The sequence below is a fragment of the Elephantulus edwardii genome, unplaced genomic scaffold (genome assembly GCF_000299155.1).
Source record: "Elephantulus edwardii isolate Elephantulus edwardi_28Jun2011 unplaced genomic scaffold, EleEdw1.0 scaffold00017, whole genome shotgun sequence".
Lineage (NCBI taxonomy): Eukaryota > Metazoa > Chordata > Mammalia > Macroscelidea > Macroscelididae > Elephantulus > Elephantulus edwardii.
Genome location: NW_006399767.1, coordinates 22,327,152 through 22,338,775, shown reverse-complemented (window position 1 = coordinate 22,338,775; position 11,624 = coordinate 22,327,152).

Here is an 11,624-nt window from a genome sequence, read left to right as displayed (position 1 = left end):
CGCAGTGACTGGGATAATTGGGATGGGAGTGTCAGAGACAGTGCGATTGGCACAGGACAGAGCGGAGTTTAGGGCTGTTGTACATAGGGTCGCTATGAATCGGAAGCGACTCGATGGCACATAACAACAAACAACAATAGCCAAATAGTTTACTGTTAAGGTGCTCAACTCTGCCCTTGTAAATAACTGTTGTTGTTATGCGTCGTTGAGTCAGATCTGATAACTGACACTTCAGTGAGGTTTTTTTTTTGGGGGGGTCAGTAAATCATAAGAGAAAAGATTGTCCATCTTTCTCCCAACAAGTAGCCAGTAGATTTGAACTGCATATCTTCCGATTGGCAGCAAAGCTCAATAGATCTTACCCTTATCTTATCCTATCCTGTGCTATTCTCAACATTTCAAAGTTGAGCCCATTGTTTCAGTCATTGTATCAATTCATTTCATTGAAGGTCTTCCTCTCTTTCACTGACCCTCCACCTTTCCAAGCATGATGTCTCTTTCTCCCAACAACACGCCAAAAGAATGTGAGAGGAAGCTTCATCATCTTTGCCTCCAAGGATCACTCTGACAGCACTTTTTCTGGGATTTTTCTGTGTGGTAGTCCATGGGATATTCAGTACTCTTCTCTAACATTACAGGTCAAAGACATCAATTCTCCTTCTGTCATCCTTATTAATTGTCCCAGCTCTCACATGCACAACATGTGATTGAAAAGATGGTGGTCTGAATCAATCTCATCTTAGTCTTCAAATTGACACCATTGCTCCTCAGTAATTTGGAGCAGTCCCTGACAGCACACTTTCTCAATACAATATGACCCATTTGTGTTCTGGGTGCTAGATCCTTGCTCAAGACCCAGGGGCCTAGCACAACTAGGTTGTCTAGACTATCGACTCAGCTGTCTTCCAGGAGCTGGATCCCTACTCAAGGCCCCAGGCTGCCCATAGATAAGACATAAATGAATATGTGATAGTGTTCTAATAAAACTTTATAAAAACAGACACTAGGCTAGATTTGACCTATTATCTGTCGTTTGCTGACCTCTATTCTAGAGAAACATTAAAAAAGAACGTGATATGGCTGGAGATATGGCTCAGTCCAGTCCATCTGTGATCACAGAATATATGACACATAAATGCCAAGTACAACTAGTCACACAAGAAAATATATATTATGTAACACACTTCACAATGACTGAGAACATGACTTTTGGAGTTTAAAACTTGAATTCAAATCCTGACATGCCACATTGTAGGATCTTATCTACATTGCTTTAGTCTTTAAGCCTCAGTTTCCTCATTTGTAAAATGGAAATGTCAATTACATCGTAAGGAGCCTTGGTGGCACAATGCATAGAGAGTTCAGCTGCTAACCGAAAGGTCAGCAGTTTGAATTCACTACTCTACTAGAGGAAGATGTGGCAGTTTTGCTATAGAAATTTACAGCCTTGGAATTTTTGAGGAATTTCTACTCTGTCTTACAGGGTCTCTAGGAGTCAGAACCAACTCTATGGTGTTGGATTTAACTACCTAATGGAGTCCCTGGCAGATACCAATGGTTAATGTGTTTGGCTACTAATCAAAATATAGAGGTTTCAATCCACCAGAGGTACTTCAGAGGAAAAATCTGGCAAACTACTGCTATAAAATCAGCCATTAATAACTCTATGAAGCACCGTTCTGTTATGTGAATGGGGTCACCACAAGTCAGCATTGCCTCCACCTCAACTTGTAACTACTTGGGACTGTCATGGAAATGTGTGTGTGTGTACAAACACATATACATTAAAAGGCTAAACACAGTGCTGGATGCATAATGACTCTGGTTGCTGTTTTAAAATGATAGGTACAGACAAGAAGTTCTTATTAGTAGTTGGGAAGAAGTAAATTGCCTGAAGTCATGGGATCAAGGAAGGTTTCCAAGATGCATAAACTCCAGAAAAGCAAGATAAAAAAAGGTAGAGAGCACGCCAACTCTCTACACTGACCCCCTGTTTTAATGGTAGAGTTCCTAGCTATGGTTGCTTTCAAGAGCACAGAAGGAGAAGAAATGAGAGACCCCCAGAGAAGAATCTTGCCTGGAGTCAGTGGAGAGAAAGAGAGGTTGTTTTCCTCTACCCACACCTCGGGAAGCTTGTGCCAAAAAAATAAATGTGGATTGAGAATAACCCCAATCTCACTTGGGTCAGAGCAATCAAAATGTAATTGGGTTTGTGAATAACTAATGTTTACTCTGATGTTGTCCTAATAGGACGATGAGACCTGAAGAAGTGACTCTGCTGCCTCTGCTTGGTGAGGAACTTGGATTTTCACAGAAACTGGGTCAGGCAGATGGAATTGGATAGAGAAGCCACTGTCTCAAGCTATGTGGCAGTGAAGGTGGAGACCCTGGGAATTCTCTGGCTATGGAAGGAGACTGCAGCTTTAGAATTGGGTGTCTAGAAAGAGCCATTTCACCCTAGAATAATGATAATAATAATAATAATTGTGATTGTCACTTACTGAGCACCTATATTGTGCCCAGCACTTTATGTAACTCCCCCCATTGTGATCTTCATGTTGCTGTGATGCTGGCATCTGTGCCATCAGCAGGGTTATCCATGATCAGCAGGTTTCAGCAGAGCTTCTAGACTAGGAAGAAAGGCCTGTGATTAGCTACTTCGAAAAATTAGCCAAGGAAACCCTGATGGATCACAAGAGAATATTGTCCTATAGAGTGCTGTAAGAGGAGTTTCCTAGTACAGATAGTATTAAAAATACAGAGTAACTACAACAATAGACCAATGATTAGGAAAACTGCACATAAGATCAGGCAATATTTTGTAATGCTGTACATGGATTCTCTGTGAGTAGAAGCTGATTCAACAGCTACTCTTTGTACTTACTGTGGGATAGTGTAACCCAGAGAGGTTACTGAAGTCTGGGGAATTATGACCACTCATTGGTCATTGCACCATCCAAAGGTGAAGCCAAAGTCAAGTTTGTCTAAAGTCCTGTTCTTCTCATGGTGCCACACTGCCTTCATGGAGCTAGGAAAGCCAGGCAAAAAGGATAATGCTTTCTCCAGACTCAGGGAGGCTCCGTATGGCAGCAGAATTAGGGAGGAGCAAAGGCAAAAGCGACTGTCACAGTTGTGATCGCCTTGTTTGTCTGAGCCAGGCCCATAATAAGCTTCCTGGGGAGACAATGGTGGTGTTAGTTGTGGTTACATCAGCTGTGATGAGAGAAGAGTGAAGTCACTGGTGATGGTGGTAACTTTACTCATGGTGACAGTGCTTGTGGTGGCATGAGGGGTGAGATGCTGGGATGTTATTAGTCTCTTCTTGGTGCCACATTAGCTTTGATGCGTGTCATTGTAGCATCCATGATGTGGCTGCAAACATTCTGGGAAGCTAGACTTTTGGGCTTGAATTGGTGCTGCTGCCTTGCCCCCCCCTTCCAGCCTCCCCACCAGGGATCCCACTGCCCCCTCTCCCCCCAGCAAAGGGGCCTCCTGCATAACTGGCTTTATTACATTCCCTGTTCTGGACAGTGTAAGTGATGGCCTTGCCTCTCCAGAGGGACAAATGTGATAAATAACCCGGGAGGACAAGCGGGAGGAGGCGGCCCAGCCGCCAGAAGTCATAAGTCTCTGTCCAGCCATATGGCAGGCTCATTACAGAAAGCTTCAGGGCCATCCTGGGCTACCAGGCCTGGGGCACAGGGAGTCCCCAAAGTGGGGCCCCCAGTACTGATGGATCTTCCACTTAGCACTGTGCTCTCATGGGCCCACCAGCCTCTCACCCTCTTCTCCACTCCTCCTGCACACATAGCCAGCCAGACTCAAGCCACCCTGCAGCTTCACCAAGAGGCCCAGGTCACTCTGAGCCCCCTCTCCCCTAAGAAGACCAGGGGTGCACTTTAAAAGGCCCTCCTGATGCCCTCAGAAATAGGATGGCCAGACGTGAACTGAAAGACAGTACTATTAGATGCATTAAATTGCACATTCCCAGAGAGGGCTGGGTATTCAAATCCCAGCCATGCTGTTCATAGGTTATGTGATATGCAATTCACATAATTTAACTTCTCCTGCAAAATGAAGATGATGACACAAACTCTGCTTCACTGGGGTGAAATGATGTGAGATGATAATTCTCAAAACTCATTGCTGTCAAATTGGAACTAACTCATAACTGACCTTCAGCAGGTTTTCAGAGGCTGTAAATTGTATGGGAGGACATTGCCCATCTCTTTCTCTCATGGAATGCTAGTGGATTCAAACTACCCACCTTTGGGTTGGCAGCTCAAGTCCCTGTCCACTGGGCTACCAGAGTTCCCTAGAGAAATGGTTATAGTAACAGTATCTGCATACCTTCTGTGAGTCTTTTACATAAAATACCTCATTTTATTCACATATCATCTTGATATAGTCAGGTATTATCCTAACCCTGTTTTACAGACAAGGAAACTAGAACATAAGCATGCCAATTAGCTTGTCCAATAACACACAGCTGGTAAAGTCAACTCAATGGTGACTGGTTGACAAATAAGTGGTTGAAATAGAATTTGAAACCAGATAACACAACATCAAGGGAAATGTCTTGACTCCTACACTGCATCCCTCCTGTACATTCCATACTCAACAGTGTATATTTATTCAGCAGCTGCTTTATTAAGCTAGGCCCATGGAGTCTTTCCAACTCAAAGACATAGATGTCATTTGTATGAGACAGTAAATTTTATGAACTTTGTTCTAATTAAAGAAACCTTGTGAAATGAGTGTGATTGGTATCTTTATGTCTCAGAGGAGGGAACCAAAGTTTAGAGAGTCTAATGACTTGCCCAAGTCATAAATGGTGAGGACGGTACTTAATCTCGGGGTTTCTGACAACTAACTCAAAGTCCTTCAAAATACTATGATGCTTTGCCCATCATCTTCCATCAAAGTTGTTGGGATCCCCCTGTGTTCCTTATTCTCCTCAACATCTTTTCCAGATCCTTTGATTGTGTATACACCCTCACAGCCATGCAAACATACCCCTGCCTCTTCTCAAGAGCAACAGAGTGGCTCATTACAGACAGTGACAACTGGACTCACCAGCTGCTCTGTGACTACTTCTCTGCTATAGGGACACTCCTTCCCTCCAGGCTGCCTCCTGGGATCAAATACTCATTTGCTCATTTGCAAAACTAATTGGCTGAGGTTAAGAATGGAGTCAGAGCACATCCAGAATATAAAAAGAAACTATTACCAATCTATACGAAAAAGGCAGACAACCCAAAAGAAAATGAGTAAAAGATTTAAACAGACACTTCACAAAAGAAGCCATCCAAATGGCCAATAAGCACATGAAAAGGTTCTCCACATCATTAGTTATCAGGGAGAGGCAAATTCTGTGAGATTCCACTTTACACCCACATAAAGGATAAAACGAAAAAGATCGACAATACCAAACGCTGGGGAGGATGTTCATATATACTGCTGGCAAGGATGTTAATATATATATTTTGCTGGCAAAAGTATAAAATGGTACAACCACTTGCCAAGATGGTTTGGAAAAATCCACTAAAATTAAACATGTACATAAATTGTTGTTGTTGTTGTTATATGCCATTGAGTCATCATCCTGCACCAATCTTATTGTCTCTGACACATCCACCCCCATTACTCCAGTCACTAAACCTATCCATCTCATTGAGGGGCTTCCTCTCTTGCACTGTCCCTTTACCCTCCCAAGCATGATGTCCTTTTCCAAGCATTGGTCCCACCTTGCAACATGCCCAAAATATGTCAGACAAAGCTTCAGAATCCTTGCCTCCAAGGAGCAGCCTGGTCTCACCCTCTCTAAGACCCAGCAATTCCACTCCTAGGTATGGACTCAACTGAAATAAGTGCTCATGCCCACCATATTATAAATAGCAGAATGTTCAAAACTACACTATTCATAAGAACCCAAATTAGAAGCAACTTGAATTATCGAGAGTTGTTGTGGTTGTTAGGTATCATCAACATTGTTAGGTGCTGTGAAGTTGAGTATGACTCATAGTGACCCTATGAACAACAGTTCTGATTCAAGTCCTACCTTGTGCCAACTTCATCATCTCTGACACATTTGAGCCCACTGCTGCAGTTACTCTGTCAATCTGTCTCACTGAGGGTCTTCCCCTTCTTCACTGACCCTCTAAATCCTTGTAAGCATCATATCCCTTTCCAAGGAATGGCTTCTAGCAACTTTCCAAAGTGTGAGAGAAGAAGCTTTGACATCTTTGCCTCCTACAAGCACTCTAGCTGCACTTTTTCCAAGATATATCTGTTTATTCTTTTGGCAATCCATGGGATATTCAGCATTCTTCTCCAAAGCCACAACTCAAAGACATCAATTCTTCTGTCATCCTTTTTTAGTTGTCCAGCTCGCAGATGCATCAACAGTAGAACAGACAAATAAGTTGTGTTCTGTTCACATAATGGAGCTATAAGAATGAGCATCTATCACTATATGCATCATGGACGAATCTTACATGTAATGAGCAAAACAAACTAGATACAAAATATTCAATCCTGTATATTTCAAATACGAAGCTCATCTGTGCTATCAAGGTTCAGTAGTAGAATTCTTGCCTTTTAGGTGAGAGATTCAGCTCTGAGTTCCAGCCAATGCACCCTATACACTGCCATCACCCGTCTGTCAGGGGAAGCTTGCGTGTTTTACTGATGTTAAACTGATTGCATCAGTTTCCAGACTAAGGCAGACTAGAAAGAAAAATCTGCCCACAAAAATCAACCAGTGAAAACCATCTGAGTCTCAACAGTCTGATCTACAACAGAATATGGTAATGATGCAGGATGGGAAGTGTTTTTCATTCAGTTGTACACGAACTTGCTATGAACTGAGAAACCAAAACAATGGCAGCTAACAATGACATTTTATGATATTAATTCTTAAAAGGTTGAATCTAAACAGAAGGTGGTGACTGGAAGGAGAAATAGGGGAGTTTCTGGTGTTGGCATTTTTGTTCCTTGTCCCTTGATCTGGGTGTCAATTAAATAGCTTGTCATCCTGTGAAAAGCCGTCAAGTTATAAATTTATGGTCTGGACCTTTTCTGAATGTATGCTATACTTCAGTAAAAAGGGTTTTTTAAAACAAGTGAAGTCAGTGACTAGAGAACAGAATCCCCTCTTCTTTTCTTGACAAGTTGCTAGACTGGAGACTGGCAGAGAGGAAAACGTGTCAGACGTGGTATGTCTGGACTTCATGGAGGTTGTGACAGGCCTTCTTGTGATGTCCTTGTGAACAAGATGAACAAATACAACAGAGTGTGTAATTAGGTGGATTGAACCACTCTCCCCAAGGGGTGCTGATTAAGGAAACTGTGTTCACCTGGAGGGAAACTTCTAGTGCCCCCAGGCTCTGTCCTCAGCCTGGACAGTCAGATGCTGTTATCTGGGACTGAAATGAAGACATAACAAGGAGGCTTATCACATTCACGGGTAACATGAAGCCGGGAGGGAGAGGGAGGACAGGGCATGACAGTAACAAGATCCAAAATGATTTTGGCAGAATGGTCAAGTGGAGCAGATCTAATAAGACGAAATTGAGTATAGGATCTGTAGAAGGCTGAGCAATTGGGCAAAAAGCTAACTTCACAAGAATAGGATGGGCTGGAAGGCACGGCCTTGGGGCCTGCAGCTCTCTGAGTTGAGGGTGTAAGCTCCCTGAGGGCAGGAACTCTCCTGCTTGCCTCTAGATCCCCAGGGCTGACCCAGGGCCTGGTATGGATGGATCACCCCGAAAATCTTGTCAGATTAATTCATGAGTGAAGGAAGAAATGAGTCCTGATTATGACACTTTGACCCAGGTCAAAGAAATCAATGATGTGTAGGCAGAGCTCCTTGTTCTGGTGGGTGGAATAATCAGGCTAGAACTCGGTTCTAAAAGAAACCAGTTGCTCACTAGTCATCTCCAACTCAGGTAGACCCAAATTTTGACAGAGAAGAATAGGACTCCATGGGTTTTCACTGTTGATTTTTCAGGACTCAAATCTTTTGGTTAGCTTTTGAATGTATGAACCACTTACATCACCCTAAGGCTCCCACTCAGTTGTTGTGGTTCTTGTTTGTTATCTCCATTATTAGTTTTTTGGGGGGGAAAATTGTTCTGAGAATATACATAGTTGATAACTACACAGCAAAACATAGTATTCAGCCATTTGTGTGTGTGCATTTCAGTGACACTGATGATATTTCTTAGGTTGTGTAACTATTATCACCCTTCTTTAATTAATTGTTCCTCTTTTGTTTATATAAAAGTCACTGCTCGCTACAGTTCCCATCTAATTTTTCAAATTACTGTTGATAGTTTTCAAAAGACCTTAAGTCATGCATTTTTTTAGGCTAAACCATTTGTTTAATTTTAAGAAGTCAGCAGAGGATATTTTTTTGCTTAAATTTTAAAGATTATCTCAGGGCCATAGTTTCAGGGGTTCATCCACCCTCCCTGATTCCAGAAAGTCTGGAGCCTGTCAGAATCTGAAATTCTGTTCTGTATTTTCTCCTCTTTTGGTCAAGATTCTTCTATAGAATCTTTGATCAGAATACTCAGTAGTGGTAGCTGGGCACCATCCAGTTCTTCTGGTATCATGTCAGAGGAGACAGTTGTTTATAAAGGCAACTAGCTACACATTGCATATCCAAATCCTATTCCTGACTCTCCTTCCTCTGTTGTTTCAGGTTATTAGAAAAAATAGTTGTACCTTGAATGGCCACTTAAAAACTTTTAAAATCCCAGGCACTATTCAACAATCTAGAAGGTAAAACAGACGCATTAAACCCTTTATTAGACCAACTAACTGAATGTCTTCTGAAACCACCACCCTAAATATTCAAACCAAGAAGCCAAATCCCATGAAGTTTTTGTTTGTATATAGCAGTCTCAGCAGCTTCTTCTTGTTTTACTATTGTAAATGCATGTCACTTAATTTTTGCCATCCCACTCAGTGGAAATTGAGTAAGTGATTCAATTCATTTGGGTCTAGTGGACATGTTTATATGATTACAGTCCCTTCCACATGATAGGTTACTGCTAGCTATCTTAGTTTAGGAATGACATCCAGGAATATTCCTCCAGCCCACTGTACTGCCTCACTTAGCAACACACCACAAGAACCAAGGCAGAAGTCATACCTCAATATGAATTTGCCCTGTCTGCTCGGCACTGGGAGTATATGAGCAGGAGAGGAGGAATAACACTTGAAATGTATGCTGTCAAAAGCAAACAAAAGTTCTGCAGGGCTGTAATAACTCATCTCCATCGCACTAAGGCCTGAAACAGGGACCCAAGGGCAAAGGTTTGGGTTCAATACTAGCATAGACTTTCCGAAAGAGCTTTACAAGGAAGCACAGATACTCTTGCACTCATCTGCATTTTCTAAAGACTCAACATAATTGTGCATTGCTTTTGTCTTAAGTATGTGTCGTATAAGCAAAGAAAATCTCCATCGAGTTGATTCTCATTCCTGGTGACACCCTTTGTGCAGAGCAGAAAGGTGCTCCATAAGGTTTTCCGTGGCTGACTTTTCTAAAGTAGATTGCCAAGAATTTCTTCCAAGGTGCTTCTGGGTAGACTCAAACCTCCAACCTTTCAGCAAGTAGCCAAGAGCATTTACTATTTGTACCACCCAGGGATTAAGCACAGACTGGAAACCAGGTAGCTAGCAAGGACATTGTAGGAAAGAGTTTCAAGCACCAGATGGGAAGGCTTGCTTTCTCTGATCACACAATGAATCAGATTTTAGTCAGATCATACTAGCCAGTCCCTGATTAATGATAGAACCACACCACATTTTGTTCTCTAACGTATCGGGACTCAATGAACCCTGGTGGTGTGGCAGTTAAAGTCCTTAACCACAATGTCAGCAATCATTCAAGCCCACTCCCCAAAAGGAAGAGTTACCAATGTACTTCCACAAGGAGTGCAGCCTCAGAAACCCCGTGGGCAGTTGTACTCTGTCTTTTAGGGTCACTCTGAGTTGGAATCAACTTGATGACAGTGGTTTTGGGTTTTTTTGGTTTCAAGTATTATGACTCCAAACCAAAAGATTTTTAGGTCTTTTTATTAACTGAAGTATAATTTTTGTAAAACAAAATGCCTTCACTTCAGCTATTTTGATCATGTGTGCATATATGTATGTATACATGTCTGTCACCACCACGTGGCCAACATCTAGAACATTCCAGTACCCTCAAGGGCTCCTGAGTGCCCTTTTCCAACCCCTCTGGCCCATCCCAACACAACCACACTTCTGACTTCTACCAGAGTGTCTGTACTAGAATATCCCCTGAGCTGGAAAATCAAAAGATCTGAGTTCCCTTCATTAACAGTGTAAGTTTAGGCAAGTTCATTGGAGCCACGGTTCCCTCAGTTGTAAAATAGGAGTGATACAGAAGGGTCAAGTTAAATAGCTTATGAGAGAGAGCCCAGCAGGGACTCAGTACAAGTCAGTTGAGTATGAATACTCTCCAATTTAGAGGGGTACGATGTGGGGAGATGAGGAAAGAGGACTTTACAATGGGTTTAATGAGGGGCTTAGGGGTTCTGTGATACAGTATGTTCTTTGTTGCATGCTAACCAAAAGATTGGCATTTTAAATTCACCAGTACCAGCAGGAGAAAGATGGGCAGTCTTGCTGTTGTTGTTATGTGCCATCGAGTCACCTGCGACCTATAGCCCCCCTATGTACAGCAACTCTGAACCCTTCTCTGTCCTGAGACAGTCTCACTGATTCTGACACATCAATCCTTACTGATCCAGTTACTGTATCAATCTGTCTCATTCAGGGTCTTCCTCTCCTGAACTGTCCCTCCACCCTTTTCCAATGACCAGTCCTCCTTGGCCATATGCCCTAAGTATGTGAAACTGAGCTTCAAAATCCTAGCCTCCAAGGAGAAACTTGGTTTCATCCTCTCCAAGACAAACCTATTTGTTTTCTTGTCAGTTCATGGAATGTTCAATACTCTTCTCCAGTACCACAACTGAAAGGCATCAATTCTTCTATCATCCTTCATCGTTGCCCAGCTTTCTGATGCATAGCAAGTAATTACAAAGACCATGGCCTGGATCAGGTGCATCTTAATCTCTAGACTGACATCATTGCTTTTCAGTACTGTGGAAAGGTCCTTGACAGCAGATTTTCCTCGTGTAATTTGTCTTTTGGTTTCCTGACTACTGATGCCAAGCATGTTGATTGTGGAGATGAGCAAGTTGTAATTGTTAGAAATTTCAATATCTTCTCGATCTATCATGGTGCTGCCGATTGGCCCAGTGGTGAGAATCTTTTTTTTTCTTGATGTTAAGCTTCAATTCATATTAAAAACTACAGACCTTGACCTTCTGTAGCAAGCGCTTCAGGTCCTCCTCAGTTTCAGCAAGCAAAACTGTGTCATCTGCATGTTGTTGATGAGTCTTCCTCCAATGCTGATGCCACATTCCTTCTCATAAACCCAGTTTCCCTAATGATTTATTCTTCATATAGATAGAAAATGTACATCCCTGATGTACTCCTTTCCTGATTTTGAATCATGCAGTGTTTCCTTACTCTGTTCTGAGGACTGCTTCCTGGTTCAATAAGCACAATCAAGTGTTCTGGGA